Genomic DNA, 27,459 nt, shown 5'->3' with positions numbered 1-27,459 from the left:
TCAAGCTTTTCCCTATACTTTTGAGGGATACAAGGAGATCACTTTAGATTAGAATTATCTAACTATTTCTTTGGACTCCGAAGACTAAGGAGCAAGGTAACATTGTTTATGCTTTGTTGATAGAGAGACGATATTTGATCAATTAAATTAAAACATTAGAATGTCAAATTATATTTCTACTTTTGCTCAGCCACGGTGTGACGACTCCTTGCCAAAAAATTGGTAGACCAAATGCTCTTGATATGATTGAGAGGCGGTGTCACAAGTTTAGCTCCTCAAGACAAAAGCTTTTCGACATCTACCTTGATAGGATTGTCATTGAAAGGCCCAGGAGATGAAATCGAAGTAAAATATATGCCGAAAAAGATCTTCAAATTTTTTGCTATTTTGCAATTAATATATTTTAGCTCTGTAGTTCGCTCTACAAATCAGTCTTCTACAAATATCCTATTGCCTGCTATCAAATAATTAAATGGTCTATTTTCACCTGGACTACAATCACACCATGGAAAAAATATTCAGCTATACACTTCAAACCCAACGCCTATCATCTGTACTCTTGCACCTTGTTGGGGTACAAGTGCTAGTTAAGTCAACTTACAATGAGTTACCCAACGAATCAATTGGGGTTTCAACCCCTATAGCAAGTCACTTTCCCCCTATACACCTAGATAGCCTACCATTTAAGGAAACCAAAATAGAAAGCTAAACCAATTCCACACAAGATTCTCATAAATAATTTAATGAAATCCATTAAAGTATAGTAACGAAGTATAGGAAAGAATATCACATCCATACAAGAATCCACTATTCATCTCAATATTGCATCTCAAAAACTCATCCATTCCATAATGGACATCTCATAATCACAATAATAATCCACAAAGTCTTCTAACATAAGGACAATGATAATCCAACGTCAATATTATCCATCTCCTGAAGGATTTGAGCAATACACAATACAAATACACAAAGCCCTTGAATACCTGCATGTAAAAACCTATCACAGAGAAGAAAAAGACAGGAAGAGGTGAGGGTTTGCTTTGAAAATATGAAAATTATATTATCAGAAATGAAAAATATACAAGATACTTACAAACGATTTATCTTTATAGAAGGAGATCGAAACCTGAAAAGGGTAACCTAAAAGGTAAATGCTATTTAATAATTACTAAATAATTATTAAATAAGAATGAAAAAGGTGCATAGAGTGAAATATTAAGAAGGGAGAAAAGGTAATTTAATAAATGAAATTAAATTAACCTTTTTCTCTAACACCCCCACTTAAGATGAGCGACAATGCAAGTACAAAAAATGCAGAAAGAACAAGGAAACTACAATGTAATGCTGAAAACAAACTTGGGTCATAACAACAAGGCTTGATGAGGTACCCAATCATAATCAAATCTCTACGAAATAGAGAAATAGATAAAACCTAGTGGGAAAAACTCTACTCCAAAAAGAGATAGCTGAAAAACCTAGTGAAGGACTGCAAAAGCCTCCAACTAGAGGATTGTTCTTTAAAATAAGAACAAAAAGCTATTACGAAGAAACATCATTAAAGCATGAAGAAGTCGCAAACTTTGTAAAAAAGAAACTACTGGTCTATAGAACCTCCACTAAAATAGAACCTAACTAGGTAGAGAAGACTATAATCTGCATCGAATTAGGAGGCACATAAAGGCAAACAACTGAATTTGAAGATACAGATGGCATGAAACATCAAAGACTAAAAAGATGGTCAAATGAACCAAGGAACCATGAGAAACAACAGAAGAACCCCCTAATGCTGATAAGGGTGAGGTGACAGACAACTCAGAAAGTAGGCCAATAACTCCTGCAAAAAAAAGAAAGAACTAGTAACATCAAGAGTGAGGAAGAGGTATATACACCTATAAAGGCATGCATCATCGACACATCATGGGGCTAATATCGTGGAAGGGACACTCACTTGACAAAGGAAGATGACACTAAAAGGCACACAACTATCCCCCCATGGCACTTGGTAATGTAGTGCAAGTACAATAAGTCACAATGATGAAATAGATCTCAAAATGCAAGGAGTGACACTTTATCTCAGTGTGTTTGCATAAATGTGCTTACAAATGATATCAACAATAATCAGAAAAGGCAAAGAGCTATTATTACAATAGATAGTATAAATTGAAAGAAGAAATCACATGCCATGAAAATGATCCCTGGACTTGAAACACCCAAGATATCCACCATAGTACAATAAAGCAAAAATCATAATAGAAAGAGTTTGGAGTAGAATCTAAAAGACAAATCAGCATTTCTGGAAAGAGAATTGAACAAGCTTTCCAAAAATATGACATTTTTGAAAAACGGAGTTGGGATGCTCAAGATATACCCTTCAGAGTGAAAAATAGTACCCTCAGCTTTGACTGCCCAAATAGGCAACCAAATTGCATCAAAACTCAAAAACTCTTGCACCATCATCTCTATCTCGGAACTAGCTTTTCAACACTTCTTTCGAAATGAAAAAAGATCCTCCGTATGCTCAAGATACGACCAAAAAACAACATTCTCAAGATACGACCAAAAAACAACAGTTGGTATAAAAGGGGACTTGAATGGCATGTAGGTATGTTGTAGTGTTGATGCCATCACATCACTATATTAAAATTGACGACCTAGGGCTGTCACAACAACAAAAGACTACCATGTGGCAATGTGGGCCCTTCTGTTGATGTGGCACCTAACACGTGACATGCATTGACATGGCGTCAATGCTATGTGGCAGGTGTAGAAGGCTCCACATGTGTGAGGGTAGGCTAGAGCTGAGTGGTGTTTGAGTAGGGCCGCAGGTGGTTGAGCAGTGGAGCCACTAGCGATGGAAGTCTCTAAGTGGAGGGCGAGTAGTGAGGTGGCTAGTGGGAGGAGCAATGGCGATGATACCAAGAATTTTTTGCGGGTTGTAGTCCTAAGGTCGATCGCTGAAACATTCCCAATAGGCAAGAAATTTTTTTTTTGATGCCGACAAAGGGCCAGCGGGCCAAAAAATAGAGTTTCAGCGCAAGAAAAGGTTCTACATGCCGGAAAGGCTTTTTTTTTTGTTTTTTGAAAAAAAATTACATCGAGATGCATGTAGGAGGCCGTATGACCCTATTGGGTAAAATTGTTTTGCCTCTTGGATCAACATTGTCCAAAATCAACTAACTTTATATGAAAATAGGGGTTTTGATGCCTTTTGAATCCAACTGTGAGGTTGGTTTGGCCTCAAAGTACTTCAAATTTTAGAGATCCCCCTATTTTCACAAAAAATACTCAAAAAACTCTAGATCTAATCTTTCAAACCCTCATTCTCCTTTTTTTCCAAATAATGGGCAAACTACAACAGATTTGGCTTTGATACTATGAAGAATTTGAGCAATACGCAATACAAATCCATAAAGACTTCAAATACTTGCATGTAAAAACCTGTCACAGAGAAGAAAAAAATAAGAAGAGGCAAGGGTTTTCTCTAAAAATATGAAAATTGTATTCTTAGAAATGAAAAAGATACAAGATACTTACAAATGATCTATCCTTATAGAAGGAGATCGAAAATCGAAAAGAGTAACCTAAAAGGTACAAAGGGTAACCTAAAAGGTAAATGCTATTTAATAATTACTAAATAATAATTAAATGAGAATGCAAAAGGTGCATAAAGTGAAATCTTAAGAAGGGAGAAAAGATAATTCAATAAATGAAATGAAATAAACCTTTTTCTATAACATCTCCAACATGGAGTTCATCACTCATAAAGATAACTACCCATATCATAGAACAAACATAAAGTAACATAATCTATAAATACGACCATCTCGAATATAGAACAACATAAATGATAACACAAGATGGCCATGCAATTCAAACCTACAAATAAATGTCGTCACCTCTTTTGGTTGAAAGACATAATGATTGGAACAAGTAACATTATTCATAGGTTCATCCCAAAATAACACTTGAACTTATCATGACATAAAAGTGGTTATAACTTTACACATAGAAAATGAATCTTGAAGCCTCTAGATTCTAAATCCTAAAATTCAACTAAATCTTCCAAATAACCCTAATATAGATGCAATATAGACAGAAAAAGGAAACACAACAATGCTACAAGTTTAATTTTACATCCAATCTAGTTATGTTCTAAATTCCAAGGTCCAAATTCAAGTATGATCATTTAAAATTGTGTATGTCCATGCACACATTATTAATAGATATTTAAATGCTAAATCTCCATGTGTTTATAGAATGTCATATAATATTTTGACCATAAACAGTAATGCAAATTCCTCTAAGTATCGATATTGTTTACATAGGCAGACTAAATAACTCAACAATGGATGCAAATCCTCATACGCATGTTATTAATAGATATTTAAATGCTGAATCTCCATGTGTGTATAGAATGTTATATAATAGATTAATGATAAACATTGATGCAAATTCCTCTAAGTATAGGTATTGTTTACATAATGTTAGTAAAAAGGTTGTCCTTTGAAGAAATGTGTGTAAATCCGACCTTGAATGCCCAAGTGAAAGGACAAACTAACACCAACAGTTGGATAGGTTATCATAGATTGATAACCTTCCTCTGAATTTTTATCGGGTACAACTCTTCATATAAGATATCCAATGAATCAAATGTGGATGATTTTAACCAAAAAGTATGAAAGGATATCAAGCATCTACTCGTAAACACAGAGTAGACACGTAAAGTTAATAATTGAAAAGAAAGGAAACAAAATACAACAGATTACACAAAGTTAATTTGTTGTACACTGCATTACATACTGTAAACGAAAATATATCCTCCATCCTCTTGAGAGGATTAAAAATTAAAAACTCAGAGCTTTAAAAGATGTTTTGAAAAGATGGTGCAACAAGAAAACAGTGACATTAGAACGTATTTCAGAGAAAACTAAAAATGATGCCAAGATCATGATCAGTAGAAGGAAAATACACCATAATCACAATTATGATATAATTACCTCCAGTCTCCCTTCTCTGAATATAAAAGACTACAAAGACCCTCTTACACATTATAGACAAATCACTATTTTTAAGAAAGACAGAAACTTCTTTCACAATATTACATCAACCATCAAAATCTTATCTCTAACTCAGACACAGTTCTGGAAAAGAGAAACAACCCATGCTTTGCCTCTCAAGTAAAATGGAATAACTTGCAAAATCTTCCCCCTTTTGCACCCCATAGTCTACAATCAGAAAAAAAAGGAAGAATGGAACCCTTGTTGTCTTTGATGTTGGCATATTTAACCTGTTCTTTCCTGTGGCTTTTCAGTTTCCTAACTGAATCATGAAATTGGCTCTCTTTTTGATTGCTTCCGTTCACATCTTTTTTTCTCTCATTTATATTTTGATAACCTTATAAAACTTGATGTAAATTTTTTATAAGAATAATTTGACATATTAAATGAGACTTGGACAAGTGGCACATTATTATATTATTCCAATATGAAAATACTCTTGATTTTGGGCGGATTCAAAATAACTCTGTCAGAAAAAATGGGTCTCGGTGTAGGAGGCATAACTATTTATCCCACTGTTGGATCTTGCTGAATTTTGGATATGTTATCCGAATCCTAGTTCTACACATTCTCACCAAGGCTATTTTGAAAATAATGCATGAGTCAAAAGTTACAGATCTCTGTTTGAGGGTCTATATGACTGTCAGAAAATCCAACTTGCTGAATTGAAATCCTCAGCCACTGATCATTAGAGCTTAAGAACTTTGTTGAACATTTGATTTGGAATCAATGAGAGGTGAGGAACGAGACAAGTGAAATGGAATATCTATGCTCATCACATCACTCTTCTACCTATGTATGCAGGCCCTTTATCAAACATATCCCATGTCTAATATGCACAGGTTATGACAAATGAAAACATTTGGTGTGTGTCCGATTTTGCATCCTTCAGATACCCGATGCCTTGTCATTGTTTTTCCTGACTTTGGGTTATTCATACCACGAGAATAATATAAAGGAAGACATCATCATGAAGCTGCATAGGAAAAAGAAGGAAGCACAAGTTCTTTATATGATGACAGTCATGTCCCATGGGAATAACATCTAGTTAAGCATTCTTAAATATACTTGCAGGCATTCTGGAGAATACCACGACTCAGCTATGTTTATCATCACCATTATCCTCCTTTATTATCAAACCACTAGCTACAAGCCTGTGCATTGTCTAATCATATCATAATTGCTTGGAAGAAAATGATTTCTGAAATAATTTGAAGGCAAAGGAATACTCTCAAGATCCCCTTATTTGTGGAGTTCCATTCATTTGGTTAGTCAACATAGATATCATAACCAAAGTTCAATTTTTGGCATGCACTTGGACCTTCTGAAGAACCTGTCACACAACTAGCATTCACAAACTAAATGCATTTGAATCAACACTTTTGAATTGAACTTTGAAAATGGAACTTGGAGTTGGACTTTGTAAACTTGGACCTTTGAAGCCTCTTGTGAAGTCAACTAAACTTGAATTAAATGATTCATATGCCTCTGCTCTGAACCATTAGAGTTGACAATTTTGGGCGTGATCCTTAATTTTGAATCTGCATGTTAACCAATTCGAACTGTTTGAACCATTTTGAACTACTTTGAACTTTAGTTTGAAGTGGTTCAAAAACTCTACACCTCACATCCTCTAAAACTGTTGGGCTAACTAAAATTGAATCATGAATACAGACTGAATTTTGAACCTTTTCGAACTAACCAATCTGCATTTTCAAAATCATTTGAACTGTCAAACCGCTTTGAACTACTTCGAACTTTAGTTTGAAGTGGTTCAAAAACTCTGACCTTGAAATTTTAAAACCATGATCATATTGGATGCTAACACATAAGTAGACTAAATAACTCAAAAATGAATATAAAATAAAAGTCCAATTCCCCTCTATAATAATTTGATAAATAATCTTAATACTAAATGATTCGACAAATATATTAATATTAATTATCAAATCACATTTAATCTTATATTGGCTAATACAAAATTGTGTGTTTGTTTTTCCATGAAAAGTCTAAAATAAATTATAATGAAATTTGATTGATATTGATAAATATTAACTTCATTTAATACATATAAAATATTAAAATTACACACACACACACACACACACAAATAATTTATAATTTATTTAATTTTAAATAAAGAAAACTATTTAATTTAAATATCTTTCAATAATAAAAGGAAAAGAATGGGGCCGTGGTGGGGCAGGTCAGGGAAGGGGGTGTCCCAAAATATTAAAATAATTAATATATAATTTATTTAATTTTAAATAAAGACAACTATTTAACTTAAATATTTTTTAATAATAAAAGGAAAAGGATGGTGGTGTGGCAGGGCAAGTCGGGGAAGGGGGTGTCCCTGCGGGATCATGGCCGTGTGGCTCCCATGGGTCCAAGCCGTATAGCTCCCTATGATAATATCGACATGGGCCTATGACATACTGTAGTAGCACCTATGTTGAAGGCTGCAAGTATGACTATGGTGGCCCCTGCCAACATTAATTATTTTTAAAAATAATATTTAGTAAAATATATTCTAAAAGAATATTTTTGTTTTTCAAAAATTCTGTTATAGCTTAATAGGCTTTTTACTAGCAACTATGTTTTTATTTGTAACTTTTAAGTTCTTCGAATAGATTTTTGTTTTGTAATCTCATTTTTTTTAAATATAACAAAATGTGGCAGAATGTTTCAGTCAAATCCTAGTAAGAAGGATGTTCTTTTTAAAATTATTTTAATCTTATCCAAGTATTATGCACATATGGAGATCAAATACGTATGCTCATATGTATAAAATACATCTTTTAGTTCTTTTCAAACAATAACACTGGAAAAATTGAACAAACACTCATTCCATGCACAAAGAAGACAATCTCTCAAAAATAAAAATAAACAAGGGTTTCCAAACCCTACTTTGAAAATATGACAGATCTGAAAGAAACAAAAAGCCACATCCACAAAGCCAAGATCAAGCTCCAAACAATTTCCCCAATTCGATCACCAAAGTCAAAGACTAAAATCCAATCCTCCCAAAATCCAAACCATATAATGATCTTAAAAATACAATCATCAAAACTTCCATATATAAATCTATATGCTTTCTTATTTAAAGAACTCACTCTTTTAACTCCACATGCACTTTCTAAAATAATTATTTAATAATTTCATCTTTAGTTGACCTCTGAGTTAAAACTTCAACTTAGAAGCTAAAACTCAAGTCTCTTTTAATAGATTATGCATAAAATATGCAACATTAAAATTAATTATAATCTAATTATAATTTAATATAATTAGCACAATCTCAATACCCAAATTGATCTTTTATATTAATTTACGCATTTGAATTGGGTTTATTTATTTAATAATCCATTAAATTCTCATTTTCCATAATTAGACTTTCAATTAATCCCCTTTTAATTAAATTTATTTATAATAATTCAAATCTTGTGTAGTTATTCAAATACCATAATTAAATCATCTTATCAAATAAAGCACACAACAAAATCCACATAATTGCAACACACGAAATAGACCAAATCTAAAATTAAACATGCACAAGGATAGACTTATAGATTTGAATGGGTAGCTAGTTACATACTTGTTCTCCTTCTCTGGACAATAATTAGGCTTAGGCTGGGATTCAGATCTTAACATTATTTCTCCTCTCTTACTATTGAGATATTGCAATAGGGTACACTCATCCTAGTGATTCATAAAAGTTGATGCTTAATAACTGTATAATGAACAAACATGTGCTCTTATCTATCAAACTAAACAAACAATGATGAGGAGTAGTACATCGTATAGATCTTGACTTGTAGGTCATACTATGACCCCCTCTCTGAACCATATCTAGCATGTCAAACATAAATGTCAAACATACACACATCATACACATACAATTATGTATTGAAGTTGATGAAATATCAATCCCATAGCTCCCAAGAATCATCTACATGCAAACACCTGTCACAGAAAGAGATAAGCAAAAGCTATGAAGGTTGGAATTCCCAGATCCATAGATGAGACATTCTTGATGAGCAAAAAGAGAGATTTCTATTATCAAAAGTGAATCAATAAATTACAAAGGGATCAATCCTTATAAAAGGAGATCAAAACCCTAACGGGTAACTAACATAGGTTGCATGACAATAATTAATAAAAGAATTAATTATTCTATGCCTTAAGTTTAGCTTAAGTAAAATTAAGATAATAAGTGACTTAATAATTAAATAAATATGATTTAATTAATAAGAAAAATACATTATTACTCTAATACCCCCCCTTAAGATAAACTTAGGGAGTAGCTAAAAACCTAGAAAATACTGCTAAAAAGAAATTTAAGTCTTGACAACAAGCCCTGATGAGGTACCCAAGCACAACCAAATCTCTGAAAAAGAGGAGAAATAGAGAAAACCATATAGAAAAAACTCTACTCCAAAAAGAGATGGAAATAATGTTCCAAAAGATAAGAAAAAAAGGATGATCATTAAGAACACCATTGAAGCATGAAGCTGCAAACATTGCCAAAGTGCCGATTTGAAGAACCTCCACTATCTATAACATGACTAGGTAGAGAAGACTAAGTCTAAAGAGTTGATCAATCAAAGATGGAAGGTATCTTCATGGCCTCCAAAAATAGGAATGAAATAATGTCTATATGGTAAAGGATCCATCTCACTGAAATACATAGGTATCCAGCCACTGCAATTGCTTAGTAGATAGGATCAAATACTGAATACATAGCTTAGTCCATTGAACCAAGAAAATAATAGAACTAACACAACCCTCCTATAATGTTGAGAGGTAAGTCATGAACACTAAAACTGAAGGAAATATCTCTTGCAGAAAGAAGAACTAGGAACATCGAGATTGCAAAAGAAGTACAAACACCTATAATGACACATGTCATTGACACATCATGAGGCTAATGTCATGGAAGGAACACTCAATTGACAAAGGAAGATGAAAAATATGGCCAACATAAAACCCCCTAGGTACTTTATAATATAGTGTGAGTACAACGAAACAGTAAGATGTGCAAGATCCCAAAATGCAATAGGGTGACACTTCATCTCAGTGTTTTTGCAAAAATACTACAAAAGGATGTCTACAAAGATCAAAAGAGATATAAGGGTGATACAAGAGATAATAAAACCCATGAAAAATCATTTGAAGAAACAAAATTGATTTTTGAACCTAAAACAACCAAGATATCCACCAGAATACAAAAAAGTGAAAAATTGAATGGGATGTGCCTGGAGTAAAATCTGAAAAATAAAATATCTCAAGATATGTCATCCAGAGTGCAAAATGGAGCCTATGACATTGATTGAAAAAATTTTCAACCAAACAACATCAAAAGTCCAAACAATTTGCACCATCACAACAAGCTCAAAACTAGCATTCTGATGATATCTTGTTTGTGAAAAATAAAGTTTGAATGAGCAAGTTATGGCCAAAAACCACACGTAGGTAAAAAAAGCACTCGAAGGGAAATAGAAAAAAACTACCTCAGGATCTGTACCAAATGTCTCAGGAAGTGTGTCCAACAGTACCAAAATTTACCTTGGTATCTATGCCAAACCACTTTAATTCCATACCAAACTTTCTTGATTTGTGTGCAAAAAATCTTGATGTTTGCACCAAAAAATCTCAATTTTCAAGCAAAAAACCTTGATTTAGGTGCCCAAAAGCTCAAATTTCATGCCAAAAATCTTGATCTGCATGCCAAAAAACCCTCAATTTTCATGCATAAAAATCTCAATTTTTGTGTCAAAAATCAAAAAATTGTCACCTCAAGAAATGTGACCAATTTGAAGAAACAAAATCAAATTTTGAACCTGAAACAACCAAGATATCCACCAGAATACAAAAAAGTGAAAAACTGAATGGGATGTGCCTGGAGTAGAATTTGGAAAATAAAATATCTCAAGATATGTCACCCAGAGTGCAAAATGGAGCCTATGACATTGATTGAAAAAATTGTCAACCAAACAACATCAAAAGTCCAAACAATCTGCACCATCACGACAGGCTCAAAACAAGTGTTCTGATGATATCTTGTTTGCAAAAAACAAAGTCCGAATGAGCAAGTTATGGCCAAAAACCACATGTAGGTAAAAAAAGCACTCGAAGGGAAAAAGAAAAAAACTACCTCAAGATCTGTACCAAATGCCTCATGAAGTGTGTCCAATAGTACCAAAAATTACCTTGGGATCTATGCCAAACCACTTTAATTCCCTACCAAATTGTCTCGATTTGTGTGCAAAAAATCTTGATGTTTGCACCAAAAAATCTCAAATTTCAAACAAAAAACCTTGATTTGGGTGCCCAAAAGCTCAATTTCATGCCAAAAATCTTGAACTGCATGCCAAAAAAACCTCAATTTTCATGCAAAAAAATCTCAATTTTTGTGTCAAAAATCACAAAATTGTCACCTCGAGAAATGTGACCAATTTGGGAGCAATATTTGTTTGCCTCAAATTTCAAGTTTGTCTAAATTAGAATTTTTTAATATGAAAATAGGGGTTTTCGGGCACTCTGAGCTCAACATTGATGTCTTTTTTTTCTCAAAGTGTTCCAAAAATTAGTGACTCCCCTAGATCCAATACAAAAATCCTCTGAAAAATGAAACCCTTTGAAAGAAAAAATACAAATATGACAGCCAAGCCAAACCTCTCATAACTGGAACATGGGCATGAACATCTGGAGCTCTGATACCATGTTGAAGTTGATGAAAGATCAATCCCACAATTTCCAAGAATCACCTTCATGCAAACACCTATCACAGAAAGAGAGAAGCAAAAACTATGGAGGTTGGAATTCCCAGATCCATAGATAAGACATTCTTGATGAGCAAAAAGAGAGATTGCTATTATCAAAAGTGAATCAATAAATTACAAAGAGATCAATCCTTATAAAAGGAGATCAGAACCGTAACAGGTGACTAACTTAAGTTGCATGATAATAATTAATAAAAAAATTAATTATTATATGCCTTAAGTTTAGCTTAAGTAAAATAGAGATAATAAGTGACTTAACAATTAAATCAATAGTAGTTAATTAATAAGAAAATACTTGATTAATTATGAGGCAAGTACACCTCATAATCCACGAATATGAATAAGATGTTTTCCTAATATATAAATTCCATCATCATGAGGATAACTATAACCATCATGATAATCATCAATTGAAAGCACATAGTATAAAATCATCATAAAACAACTCTAATCACCAACAAGAGCATATAAAATATCATTATGGTAAGCAAGTAATGATCACTATTAGTGAACATGGTAAAATCAATTACGTTATATATTGAAACACTGCATTCCACATGTAACTAAGAATTGACATGTTCATAAAAAGGCTTAGCAGGGTTTAACAATGAAATCTAGTTGATAGTAAACAAGTGGGTATTATAGAATCAAAAGTGAAATTGCAAGTAATCCACAACATATACAAATTGCAATACTCCATAGTGAACCTAGACCAGAACCTCAATGCATGTAAAGGACACCACATTTCATTGAAGATTATTAAAAAAAATACATCTGGATCCAAATCCTAGATAGAACTATGCCAAAAAGGACATACTCATGCTTTTTTTGCTTAGCCTTGATCCCAACTTCACCAAAAGTGGTGAAACCAACCAACAAAACTCATCCAAACTACAATTCTAGCCTATCACCATGTAGGTTCCAATACAACTAATAGTGATACTCATTTTTAGGAATAAATCACAGATAGAAATAACAATTATATGCAAATATAACCAATATCAAAAAATAATAGATCACACAGAAAAGAATTCAAGGCACCAAGATTTAACGTGGTTCACCCAAACCTTGGGCTATGCCCACCAAACAACAAGTCCAATATTTTATGATTTAGTGATTACAAGTTGATTACAATATGTAATCCCTTATAGCTTAATATCGCCACAAGAACCAATTTTGCATCACCTACTATGAAATAATCCCTAACCCTAAGCCCTTTTATACGAGTATTTTTACCGCTTTAGGGTTAGAATTAATAATTACATGTCGGCCCAAAATCTCGATAAAATAGGGCCCAAATTTTTTTCGGGGCAATGCCCCAAGCCCCAAAGAATTTATGAAGTATGTACAGTGCTTTTTTGATCAGTCACCACAGTCTAATAATCTCCCACTTGGGGACTGATCAGGCTCCACACTAAACAACAATCTCCCACTTGGAGACTAATCCTATAACTATGCTGCTACTCCATAAGGCTCCCACCGGATCAAACCACCTTGTACTCTACTATTCTTTTATTCATGTTCAGTATAGAAGTCCAATCGAAGCTGAAGAGGAGTTTAGCTTATCCCTTGTTACTACCTTTGTAAACATATCTATAGAATTGTCATCTGTATGTATCTTGTCTAGCTTTAACTGTCCATCTTCCAAAACTAACTGAATGAAATGGTACCGCAACTGTATGTGTTTGGTCTTTGAATGCAGAGCTGAATTCTTTGCAAGATGAATGACACTCTGACTATTTGTAAACAAATAATTATCCTTCTAAGGATGTCCCAATTCTCCCAAGAAGAATTGAAGCCATATCATCTCTTTTGCTACCTCTATTGCAGCAACATACTCTGCCTCTATAGTGGATAAAATAGTAACCTTCTATAACCTAGAAACCTAGCTCACGGCTGCCCCACCAACAGTAAAGATATAACTTATAGTACTCTGCCTAGTATCAATATCCCCTGCCAAATCTGAGTCAACATAGCCCTATAAATCAGTAGTAGAGCCCCCAAAGTGTAAACACTTATTGGATGTTCCTCTCAAATATCAAAGAATCCACTTGACTACATTCCAATGCTCAATTCTTGGATGACTCATATACCTGTTAATGACTCTCGCTGCAAGTGCAATATCTGGCCTTGTACATACCATAACATACATCAAGCTTCCTACAACTAAAGCATAAGATACCTTGGACATCTTATGCTCCTCTTCTTGTGTCTTGGGACACATTTCCTTCGTCAACTTCAAATGACTAGGTAAAGGTGTGTTGATAGCTTTAGCATTCTCCATAGAGAAACCTTCTCAACATAATCAGCTTGAGATAGCATCAACTTTCTATTCTTCCTATCTACAAATCTTCATACCAAGGATTTGTTTTTCTACCCCCAAATCTTTCATAGAAAATGCATGTGCTAACTGGCATTTCAACCCCTTAATATGATCCATGTTAGACCCAACTACAAGCATATCATCAACATATAAACATAAAATAATGTAGCTATCATCATCCAACCTCTTAAAGGAAACAAAGTGATCTAAATGACACCTATTATATCCATGCTCATGCATAAAATTTTCAAATTTTAGATACCATTGCTAAGGTGCTTGCTTTAAGCCATATAAACTTTTCTTCAATTTGCACACTAAGTTCTCCTTACCTTTGACCTCAAATCCCCATGGTTGAACCATATATATCTCTTCATCCAAATTACCATGAAGAAAGACTATTTTAACATCAAGCTGCTCTAATTACAAATTTTCAGTAGCCACAATACTTAAAATAGTACAGATAGAAGTCATTTTAACAACAGGAGAAAATATCTCATCAAAATCAATCCCCTTTTTTTGTGCAAATGCTTTTACAACTAACCTGTCTTTAAATATTTTCTTACCTTCTTCCTCTTCTTTCAACCTATAAACCCACTTATTCTGTAAAGCCTTTTTACCTCCAGGAAATTTGCATAATTGTAGACTCCTATTGAATCTTAGTATCCTCCTGCATAGCTTCATCATAACATTCAGGCTCACTAGCATCTGTTAATAAAATAGAATGCAAAGAGGGAGAAAATCTTTTTGGAGGTCTAATTTTCCTTGTTGATCATCTAACATTCATTGGTGTGTGTGATATTTTTTGTTTCTATTGTTGCACATCATAAAGAATAGCTGGAACATGATCTTTTGGATTATCATCCAACACTACATTATCATCTTCTTTCTTCTCATGTTGCTAAAATAGATCTTTGTACAACACTTTTTCATTGAATATGACACCCCTACTTACAATTTTATGATTTTCAAAATCTCAAAGGCTATAACCAAATTCATTAATGCCATATCCAACAAATACACATTTCTTTGACTTAGCTTCCAGCTTGGTTCTAGTTTTAGAATCTATGTGAGAAAATGTTTCACAACCGAAGGTTTTGAGAAAAGAATAACTCACCTTCTTACTAGTCCATGCTTCCTCTAGAATACCAAAATCCAAAAGAGTAGAGGGACCTCTATTAATCAAATATACAACAGTATTAATAGCCTCTACCCACATGTGTAAGGGCAACCCAACATGCAATGTCATGCTCCTTGCATGCTCCATTATAGTCCTGTTTATGTGTTCAGCCACTCCATTTTCCTATGGAGGCGTTGAAAATTTTTTCTGTCTACAAATACCATTAGTGGAGAAATAATCTTCAAATTCATGACTACAATATTCACCACCATTATCAAAGCCGAGACATTTTAATTTCTTACTAGTCTCATTTTCAACCAAGCATGTCCAATTCTTAAAAGTTTGAAATACATCAGATTTCTATATAAGGAAATAAATCCATACCTTTCTAGTTGCATTATCAATAAATGTAACATGATAATTAGATCCTCCAAGGGAAGATACCTCAGCCAGCCCCCATACATCTCCATGCACAAGCTCTAATTTCTCCTTTTTATTTTCCTTCCTAGTTTTCACAAAACTCACTCTCTTTTGTTTTCCATACACACAACTTCCAAAGAAATCCATATTAACACATTTTAGACCTGGTAAAACTTTCTTTGAATGAATTACTTTCATACATTTCTCACTCATGTGCCCAATTCTATTGTGCCACAACACTGTATTAGAATCTATAATAGCTATTTGTTCTCCTTGCTCAACTGCAACAATTATTCATGAACATTCATTTTTTCTAAAACAATTAAAATAGAAGGAACAATATGACCTATACAAAGATATAAGGTGCCTACTTTCACACCTTTTGCTACTACAAGGGAAATTTTTGAAACTTTCCAATTTTTATCATTAAAAGTGACTACACAACCCTCATCACCAAGTTGCCCTAATAAAATTAAATTCCTACTCATCCTCGGAATATGTCTTACCTCATGTAGTAGCCAATGATTTCCATTCTGCAACTTAATCTTAACTTTTCCCTTTCCAACAATTTGACAGGGTTCATTATCTCCCAAATAAACAAGTCCAAAATCCCCTTGGACATAATCAATGAAATAACCTCTATGAGGTGTAGCATGAAATGAAGTACCGAAATCTAAAACCCATGAATCATCAACACTTTCTAAAGATAGATGCAAAGCATCCTCTTCAAATTTGTTACTTACCACATTTGCCTCCTTGTCCCCATAAGGTTTATCTACTTCATTTTTCTTTTGATTCCAACAATCTTTCTTTTTATGACCTAGTTTCCCATAGTACCAACAGTCATTTGGTCCTTTCAATTGAGACCTCCTCCCCTTTGAATTTCCTCTTGATTTCCCATGATATTTGGAATTACTTCCTCTTTCAGTCATTCAACCTCTACTTTGTGCATTCAAAGCACTTCCTGATGTAGATCCACCTGAGGATTTCCTACGAGTTTCTTCACTCAAAACAACACCGATCACATCATCATATTTTAGGGTACTAGATCTAGGAACAAAATTACTCATAGCCATTACCAAGCCATTCCAGCTTTTAGGAAAAGAACACAAAATCAAGAGAGCCCTAATTTCTTCATCAAAATTGATACCCATAGAAGATAACTAACTAGTAATAGTATTAAACTCATTTAAATGATCTGCAATAGATCCACCTTCTGCCATTTTCATATTAAATAAATACTTCTTGAGAAATACCTTGTTTGAAGTGGAGGGATTTTCATACAATGTTGCTAGGGTTTTCATCAACTCTTTTGTTGTCTTCACTTTTGTAATATTAAATTCCACTGATGGTGCTAGGGATACTTGAATGCTTCGAAGTGTCTAAAAGATCTCATTCATCATTTGACATAGAACCTTGATTCTTGGCTTTGCCTTCCACTGGCTTCCATAAATCCTTCTGATAAAGATATTCTTCCATTTGCATCTTCCATAATTGGAAGTTCTTCCCATTAAACCTGTCAACCCTCAACTTACCCTTGCTTGCCATCGCTCCCACTCAATCATGAGACTCCCACTCAACTGTGAGACTTTCCTACAGAGGATAGCTGAAAAACAACCTTTCTTTGATACCACTTGTTAGGTTTAAACCACAAATAGAAATAAAAATTATATGCAAATATAACCGATATCAAAAAATAATAGATCACACAAAAAAGAACTCAAGGCACCAAGATTTAACATGGTTCACCCAAACCCTTGGCTATGCCCACCAAACAAGAAGTCCAATATTTTATGATCCAGTGATTACAACCTAACTACAATTTGTAATCCCTTACAACTCAATATCGACACAAGAACCAATTTCACATCACCTATTATGAAACAATCCCTAACCCTAAGCCCTTTTATACAAGTATTTTTACCACTTTAGGGTTATAATTAATAATTACATGTCGGCCCAAAATCTTGATAAAATAGGGCCCGAGCCCCAAAGAATTAATGAAGAATGTATAGTGCTTTTCTGATTAGTCACCACTATCTAACCCTCACCCATACTATACAAGGAGATAATAACATTCAATGGTTCTTACAACACAAACACTATGTCCATCCTCTACTAGGCTCCCATGGATCGATTAGCTTTGCAAGGAATCAGACTTGCAAGGCCTATTCCCATCTACTGCAAACAAAAAATACCCCTTCAAAAAAGATGGTATAATATTGGAGACAATCCATATTGATACATCATCAAGCCCTCCATGTGGATTTTTGGCTTACCTATAGCACCCAGCTTTCAACATTTAAAAATCAAATTCAAGGGGAGAATTTGCCCCATTTATTTGTGAATATTTATCTTAGTTTCGTCATAGTGTTGCTATAAATATTGTTTCTTGTGAAAATGAAGTGTTGTAAGAAGTTTTTAGACCTTGAACCTCAAATAATGAAGTTAAGGGTTCAAAGTTCAAGTCTACTAGTGGACATGTTATTAGAAAGGTCACAGTTGCCGTTGCACCAACATATTGAATTTTCAATGGCTGATACAACCAATAGTTATAGAACCACATGAGGAAGTTAATCCATTTTTTGAATCCTACGAGGGATGCTGACCTACTACTAACAATTCCCCTCCCAATGTCACTTGTTGTGGCCTTTGATATTCAAACCTGTGACCAAGCTTTGATACCAATTGTTAAAAAGGCCAGGGTTGTCGTTGCACCAAAAGATTGACTTGCCAATGCATGATACAACCAATAGTCTTGTAGAACCACAAGAAATAGTTAAGCCATGCCATGAATCTTGCGAGGTTTTATGGCCCACTACCAATATGTGTAAGTTCTAGTTTAAAGGAACATTTATCATTGTAGTTTCATGGTTTAGATTTGTAGAACCAAAGGTAATCAAGAGTCAACAATAGTTCAAAGTTTTGGAATGCATAAAGTGTAAATATGCTAGTCCTGATTAAAGACATTAGAAATTTTAATATGCATTCTAGAAGGCTTGTGATGATTAGTATAGAAAGACAGTGCATATTTTTTGTGACTCCTAGTTGCTATATGTGTACATAGCCCAAAGAATTATTTCAATGGAAATAATAAAATAACTCAAAGTTGAGTATATGCTCCATGATTATGGAATTAACTACTAGAAGTACACATTGTGAACCCAAGGGTAGAGCATGTGGTTCATTTCTCTATGGCTTCCTAATATAGTTACAACTACAAATAACCCATTGCAACTAATGGGATATGCTATTGGCATCAAGTTTCAAATACACAACATCATATTGAAGGGAGTTATTTAGATTGAAATACCCATTTCATATCCCACGCCTAGGTGTCACTCTCTAAATGGATGTTTAGTGAGATATGATAATTGACCAGAGTCATGAAATACATACTTTGAAGGAACTATCACACCCTTTTCAAAAGGCAATCATATCAACATATTCAGGCCTATTTAGAGGTAATTGGATCTCCCATTTATAATGAAGTTAATACAAATGTATGTCAAAAGAGCCCTCAAGAGAGGATGTATTTGGGTTTTATAAAGTCAAGGTCCATAGTCATTCTACTATGAGCATAATACTATAATGGATACTCCTTATAATTACATTGAAAACCATGAGCCTGAAAAAAGAAAAAAGAAAGAATTTTCAGTGCCCATGAGTCTAAACATAGTGTATGGGACAACTTGCCACTTTCATCAGATCAAGTTTTTTCCTATTTAAAATGACGAGGGCCCCAAGCTTCTCAAGGGTTTCCATTCTGAAAATATTATGCCAGTTGTTCATAGTCAAAAAGTTAGTGAAATTGACCCTGCTGTCCTTAAAAGTGACATGCTCAACCATAAAGTGGTGCTTAGTCTCCACTTTACCCAAGTTGCAAAAGGTATGAATTCTCTCCTCCTAGACCTCTTTAGGCCTTTTCCATGCACCTGTATCATTGCAGAGTTGATGTGAGCTAGTCCTCAAGTGAGAAATAAAAAGTTTAGCTTTCTAAGCAATATTGGCCCCAGTTTAAGGCTTTTGTAGTTTGTCTATGGGATTAAACTTGTTGATGTAATACATTTTCTTCCTACCTATCCCTTTACCCTAGTTCTTCTTATAAAATTTATCCAAAACAAAGGCCTCAATTGCTTTGTTATTGGTGGGACACATGTTGAAATGAATGTTCCATCTACTCATCTAATTGATGTTTTGATGCATCCACATCCTCTTCATTTTGCACAAAACATCATTAAAGAGAATCTTAGGCCACCTACCATTATCCATTTTTCATATTCTCTTAAGGTAGCATATGAGGCGGGTCATAGCAGTAGCCTCAATGAGGGCAATCCTGATTTCACTTAGCATGATATAATATGGAACCGTGCACTTGATGATTTTTAACTTGCTAGTGATCAAACACTTTTGAATACTCTCAATTTTCTTCTATTGGGAAATGGAGGTGCTACTATTCCACACCTCATACCCATAAAGGAAAACTAACACCACCAAAAGACTGAAAAGGGTTTGAGTAGTCTTCCAATACCAAACCTCAACCTCTGTACATATGTTTTGAAGAGAAAAAAAGGCCTTCCAACCACCCAAAATTATTTTTTTCCCATAGCTTTCCCATCTTAGATATTTACTAAATTCAATGCCTAAGTACTTTTCCTCCATAACCTCCTCAAGGGTGTTGCCATTAAAATAGAATTGATTTTGATTCTACCTTTGGTTGGTGGAGAATACCACAATTTTAGTTTTGTTGATGTTGACTTGCATTCCCACCATAGTAAAAAAATGGTCAAGAGTATAAAAATGTTTCTACAAACCCCAAACATAATTAGTGATCAAAATAAGATCATCCATGTATAAGAGCAGCCTAATAAAAAATTCCCCTAAATGTGCACCCTTGCCACCTTGTATGTTTAGCTACTCTTCCAACTTGTCAATATAAACCCCAAAAAAAGTAGGTAGCAAGGGAAAACCTTGCTTGACCCCTATATCACTCCTAAAGCATTTAGAAGAACCAACATAAGTATTGATTTTGATTTTGACCTCATCATACAACTTGTGAACAACATCTCTAAGGTGTGGAGGAACCCTAAGCTCTTTCATCCTAAGTCACAATTTGTCTCTAGGGATCGTGTGAAAAGCCTTTTTGAAATCAATGAAGAAACAAAATAATTCACCCTCAACTTCCCACCTTTTTTCAATGATGTGTCTCAAAGTCATGCAATGATCAATAGTGGAATGCTTGTGTTTGAAACTAGCTTGCCCTTTAGCCCCTTTTGCTACCATTTTGCCCACTTGCTGATCCTATTCTCAATCATGTTGCAAAAGAGTTTAGTTAAAAAAGGTTTGATGATGATCATCCTATAATTAGACGGGTTGTTTAATTCCTCACTCTTAAAGAGAGGGATTGCTAAACTAGTAGATCACTCCTTAGGAATTCACTATTGGTTGATGCGATTGGAGATACTTGTAATATTAGGTGTGAGCACATTTACAACCCACCTAAATCTTTAGCTTTACCAACTCCCAACTTCTTAATGCCTATCTCAACTTCATGGACTATGAAAAGGTTTCCTATATTGTTAATCAAGGGTGGGGGGCATCACACAATCTTTCCCATATAGCTACTTTGCATATTCAAACCACTATGAATCTAAAGTGTTATTAACTTTTTTCTTTTTTCTTTCATGAAGCTCCTTCCAAAAAAGCTTCTGGTTGTTTTTCCAATGAAGATAAGATCTTCCCTCCTTGCAACCAAATAATCAACTTTTTTTCCTCTTCAAAATCTTCTTATAAAATATAATATTGTAGTCCTCTTTGTTTGACTTTCTTAAATTCTTCCTCGCCATTTTGTATTCCTCATCAAACCAAGCATCAAGAAACTTACTTGCTTCCCTTTGACCTTTTACCCTTGGAGAAGGCCCCCTGAATCAGATTTGTTAACTCATGGCTCTTTAGAACATGTAAATGAGTTACCTTTTCCCTATATAGCTTCTCAAGTGCGATCGTGAAAGTATTACCATTATCTTTAGTTAAGGTAATTTTTCACTATGAAATATACTAATAGGTGCTCTTTTCTTCCCTTGTAATTTGCTCCTTATCTGTCTATAGGAAATTGATATAAATAGGCTTTTGATGTGACCTCAAATCTCATATTTGGTCTCCAATTGTGACTATCTCAATTATCTCATACAAATCTTGAGAATAGATAACATAATCAAGCACACTTGCCCTATTATAAGTATTGCAAGTGAAAAGGCTCGACTTTTCCCACTTATCTAAGCTATTGCAAATAATTAGATCAAAAGTACCACAAAGACTAATCAACAACCCCCCTCCCAATGCCTTCCCCCCCCACCCCCCCAAAATAAATAAAATAAAAATGGTTACAACCCTTCATATCTTAAGAAATCCTATTCTATCGTTGCCTTGGGTCCTCCATGAGCCAAATGGGTTCAAAATAATCATTGTTATAGATAACACTAGCCTATTCATTTTCTGTCCTAGCATTAAAATTTCCCACGAGAAGAACATCACCCTACTACGAGAACACATCAACCTCACTTTTCAATGCTGCAAAAGGTTCTTTCTCATCTAACCCATGCTTTTTATATATTTTTGAGACTTGAGGCACAAAGTAACAAGCAACCTAGCCTAGCTTTTGGCCAGTTGTCTTTGTTCTATCTTTTGGCCTTTAGTTCTTTGTAGTGTGTCTCATCATGGAGTTTTAGGATCCTGGTGAAAGCCTATTTTGTGGCTGTAGTGTTCTATTTTATTTGTGTTGCCACATAGGTCACCTTTTTTTTGGTGACTCAATTCACCTTCAGTGGTTGTTTTTAATAGGATTTTAGGTACCCTTCAAAACATATTTGGGGTTTTAGGTGTCGACTCAAAACTTGCTTGTGTGGCTAAAGAGTATTGTGTTATTTGTGATGCCACTCCAGTCACTATGTCTTGTTTGGTGACTTGTTTCACCTTAGGTTTGATGTTTCATTTGGTTTGGAATTTGTTGAAAATTTATTGATTTGTAAAGGGTTTTAGGCTCCGTTCAAAACCTATTTTTCTTATAAAAAACAAGCAACAATTCTAAATGTGTTGTTGTTTTCTGTGATCTTGAACCAAATAAATTGCTTATTGCTACCCTCATTTTCTAGCTGAATGATACACCCAAATTTTTCTTTCACTAAAACTGAAATACCACCATATCCTTTTCCATTGCTAGCTACTTTGTTCCATACTACAAAATTTGAATATCCCTCAAAACTAGGGGTTCTACAGCCTTCATTTGTATGGGTTTTCGTGAGACAAATTATGTATTGACCTTCCATAATAGGTCCTAACCTAGGCCCTACCTCCAAGGATAGCCTCTACATTTCCAATAGACTAAGCTTAATGAAGCTTGGGTATAGCCTAATTGCTACTTTCTTTGTCTTGGAGGATTCAACCTTGAATCCACAAACCTATGGTATTGTGAAATCACAGTGTAGGAGTGTGTAATAAAGTTTTCTGCCAAATCAATGTTACCTCTTTGCTAATATGCACAAGAAATGTGTACCATCTACTTGACAAAATGTCAACATGCAAAGGAATTGGGCTTTGAGAAATAATGTTCATTACATGTGAACTCTTTGACCAAATGTTGATTAAGCACACATTGAAAACTGAAGTGTTCAAAAATTATGATTATGTATCAACTAATAAGCAAGGAGTATAATGTTATCTCATGTAATTCTTATAAAAAATGGTTAGAGATATGGATGACTTTAATCATGGGTTTTTAAACCAAATGGTGGATGAGCTATCTTGGAAAGGTTCATGCTAATCCAATTGAAAACTCAAAGTACATTGAAACTAAAGTCAAGACAAGCTACCCGTTTTAACAAAAATATTCAAAGTGAGTAGTTGAGACCTTATGTACTCAACAAATTGGAACCCCACCCCTTAATCGGTGTTGTCACATGATCTACAACTAGGAGACATCTCCAAACTATTTGACGAAATGTCAATCACTTAAAGTGCCCTTCAAACTCTAGTAATTAGGTCACAAAGTCTATGGATGATGATAGCACCATCAAATTGAAGGGGATTTTTATCATTGAAGCCATTTTCCATTGTATAAGTTTGGCCCATGAAATATTCACTATTTGATCAAAATTTCAATATGGATGTAGAGGCTTTCTATATGCTCATTGAATTTCTATTGCTTCAAGATACTCCCTCACCCCAACTAAGAAAGGAGTGATTACTCAAAATGATGTTGATAATGGTTATTGCAGATAGATTCAACCGCACCTGTATGAAGAAATTGGAAGAGATTGCTACAAGAAGATGTGACATTTATGAAACAAATGTGGGCATCATCCTTGTAAAAGTAGAGCATTCCATCAATACATTCAAATTATTGCACAATCAACCTCATCCAAAGCACTTGAGAGATTATGTTTTGTAATTACAATCGAGGAGGAAGGTCACTGAAGATATGGTACCGTCAAAGATCTTTTGAAAATACTAATGACCAACTACTTAATGGGAAACTTGTACTTGATGCTAGGTAGAGAATGATGGTTAAAAGCCGTGTCTCAACCACCAAAGAAGATGAGTAACATTTTGGGGAAGTGAATATGTTTGTAAGAAAATCACATACATTGCACACAAATTGTTATGAAAGGAGCCCAAGTTGCAGTAATAATGGAGGAAGTTTGTGAATTGTTTGACGTATTATCAACAATCGAGCTATAATAGATATGTTGTTGATCTATTGTCTTCACTTTGTGCGAGAAAATATACAAATATTTTTATACATATAGTTCCCTTATAATTTGTTATTTCATTTAAAGTATATGAAATGATTTAAAAAAGGAAGTCATCAAGAAGAGATAATAAAGATCAAAGGAATTGAATTATGATCTTTTTAAGAATCATTTATAGTGATAACTGAAATATTATGAACAAAGCCAAGTTTCAAATATAAAACTAAGGAGGGGAAGAGCTTTTTATTCTCTCTAGTAGTCCTATAGCTACAAGAAAAGGGGATATGTTCTAAGATGTAAATAGGGAATATAAGGGGAGTTAATATATTTTCATTCTCTAAATAGCTTGATAGAATCACAAGAATGGCATAATCTTGTGGTTCTCTTGTTATGTATTCAAAATAAAGAGAAATGTTTATATATCACACCTTGTGATCTAAACATGTATTTCTCTAATTGAAATTGATCATGTGATTATTTTTAAAAATATTTTTAACATGATCTTGTATTGTCCTATGAAGTAAATGAACTTGATGGTTTACGTATTCATGTTTTATCAAGTTGAGATGTTTAAATCCCTTTGATTTATTTTCAATAGGGGAGATTTATTAAACAATCTTGTGGTGATTTGTGAGTTTTCCCTTGGATTATCTATGTCTGAAAATACATTCATTTCATAGTGGTAAATGAATTTCAACAAACCTAAGGGTAAAGGCATAATCAATATTTAACTCTTTGAATATCTTTCTTGGAGGGAGCTATACCTCTCAATTTAGAGGAAAGTTATCGATATCATGATAGCCTTTCCAATTGTTGGTGAGGTTTGTTCTTCATTTTGGGCAATTTGAGTTAGTTATTTCAATCAACTTTTTAAGGATAAATCTATTTACCAACATAATTTTGGTGACTTTGTTGGAGACTCGGAAGCAAAGATCAGTGCCTGACATTTGGTTCCTCAATTTTTATAGCATCTCTATGTGTAAGAGATTGTCAACTCTATGACATGACCATGCTAGAGAAAAAGATTGTTAAGAGGATGAGGTCCAATCCTACCATCCTCAAAATCCTCTAGAAGAAAGAAAAAGTGTTGCATGACTTTTGGGAACATTGCAAATAAAGTATATCTAATGTTATGTAAATAAACCTGAGCATTGAAGAGGATCAGGTAACTAACTTGATATGGAGGAGCTTGTGCTACAGATTTCACAAGTTGAAAGATCTGGAAGAGTACAAAAGAATGATGCAACATCTTGAAGAAGAATTAGAGATTGGTGATGAAGAAGATTCAGTCATTTCGAATTCATATCTATCATCCAATTACCTCACAATGAATGAACAAGAAGTTCATCAAGAAGCCTCTCAAATTCACCAAGAGCAAGTATGGGTGAGTCAAAATGAACAAGATATTGCAGGTCTAATAAGTCTAGGATAAAATGATGTACTTGATTCTACTTTCATTCTAGATTTTAAAGTTTTAGTTTTCAAAGCTTAGAAGATCATCCTACTGCAACTAATACAGAGGATAAATTTTTTCAGATTTATGTGTTAATTTTATAAAAGGTAACTATGATATCATATCGATTTGAATCTACAAATCAAAGAGATCTTATATATGCACGAAATATCCCTAAATGAACATGCCTATATAAATGGTTATTGTCTTCATTATGACCAACATCTCCTTGGGGCACTTTTGTTAAAGTCTAAATGAATAAACATAGTTTAATTACTAACTAATTGCCATCTATAAGAGACACTGATCTTATGAATACAATTTGAATAGGGCTGACCTAGAGAGGGACATGTCCTTTCTAAGGACATGCCCCTTGGGTGTTATATGTATATGGGGTGTGAATGTGGGTAAAGGACACACATTGAAATACAAGTCTACTCCTTTAGCATTTACTGCCTTATACAATTTATAGCATAGATAACATTTTAATGTAGAACTATACATCATAGCAAGAACACTTAATATATTGTCTAGTATATATAAGGACCATCTCGAACAAGAGTAAATGTATTATATTAGTATTGATTAATCAAAGTTTTGCAAAAAAATTACATGGTATCAGAACCAAGTTGTCGAACCTAGGCTCTACAAATTTACAATCATATTTGAAAGTATCTAGGCAACATCCTTCTACCTTCAATGGCCAATGCAATTAGACTTGAAGATAGGTTTGATGGAAAAGAACACTTCATTCCATAGAAATTCAGAGTTATGATGACTCTTGAAGACAATGATGTAATATAATTTGTTGATAAGGAATCCAAGCAACATGATGCTGATCCTAATAAAACTATCTGGACTAAAGGAAGTAAGAAAGCCATGAAAATCATATTAAATGGAATTAAAGATGAAATAGTACCTATGCTAATGAAACATCAGACAACATTTAATATGATGAGTGCATTATTAAAAGCATATGAGGTTAACAATGCAACTAGAGCCCTTGCACTAAAAAGGCAACTAAATCATATAAAATAAAGGGAGGGAGAATCTATGAATGCATACTTCCTAAGGGTGGCTAGTCTAAGAGATGAACTTGCAAGTATAGGGACCATAATTGAAGACAAAGAGTCATCACTTATGGCTATAGATGGGTTACCAAATTCATGGGAAACATTCTACAAGGAGTAGGTGCTAGAGACAAACTTCTAGACTTCAATAGACTTAAAGAAGATTGCCTTCAAGAAGAACCTAGGCAACTCAAGAAAGAAGGAAAATTGAAAACTGAAGATGAAGAACTTCATGTCCTCAACACAAATTCATATAAAGATAAGTGATACAGAGAAAATATACACTTTTCACTTTCTTTAACTTGTCAACTAATCTCATCAGAGATTCTATAATTTCCTACCTCAATATCCCTATCGCACCACAACTTCATCGCTCCAACTTGTCATAAACTACAATCTCCTACCCATTATCATGCTCTTTCACTAATTTATTTGGTAACACTTAACCAAAATGCATGCAACTCTTTCTAAACATACCACCTTTGGT

The sequence above is a fragment of the Cupressus sempervirens genome, chromosome 6 (genome assembly GCF_028749045.1).
Source record: "Cupressus sempervirens isolate cs-2001-9-10 chromosome 6, ASM2874904v1, whole genome shotgun sequence".
In the NCBI taxonomy this organism is placed as follows: Eukaryota; Viridiplantae; Streptophyta; class Pinopsida; order Cupressales; family Cupressaceae; genus Cupressus; species Cupressus sempervirens.
Note: the sequence above shows the minus strand (reverse complement) of the source record.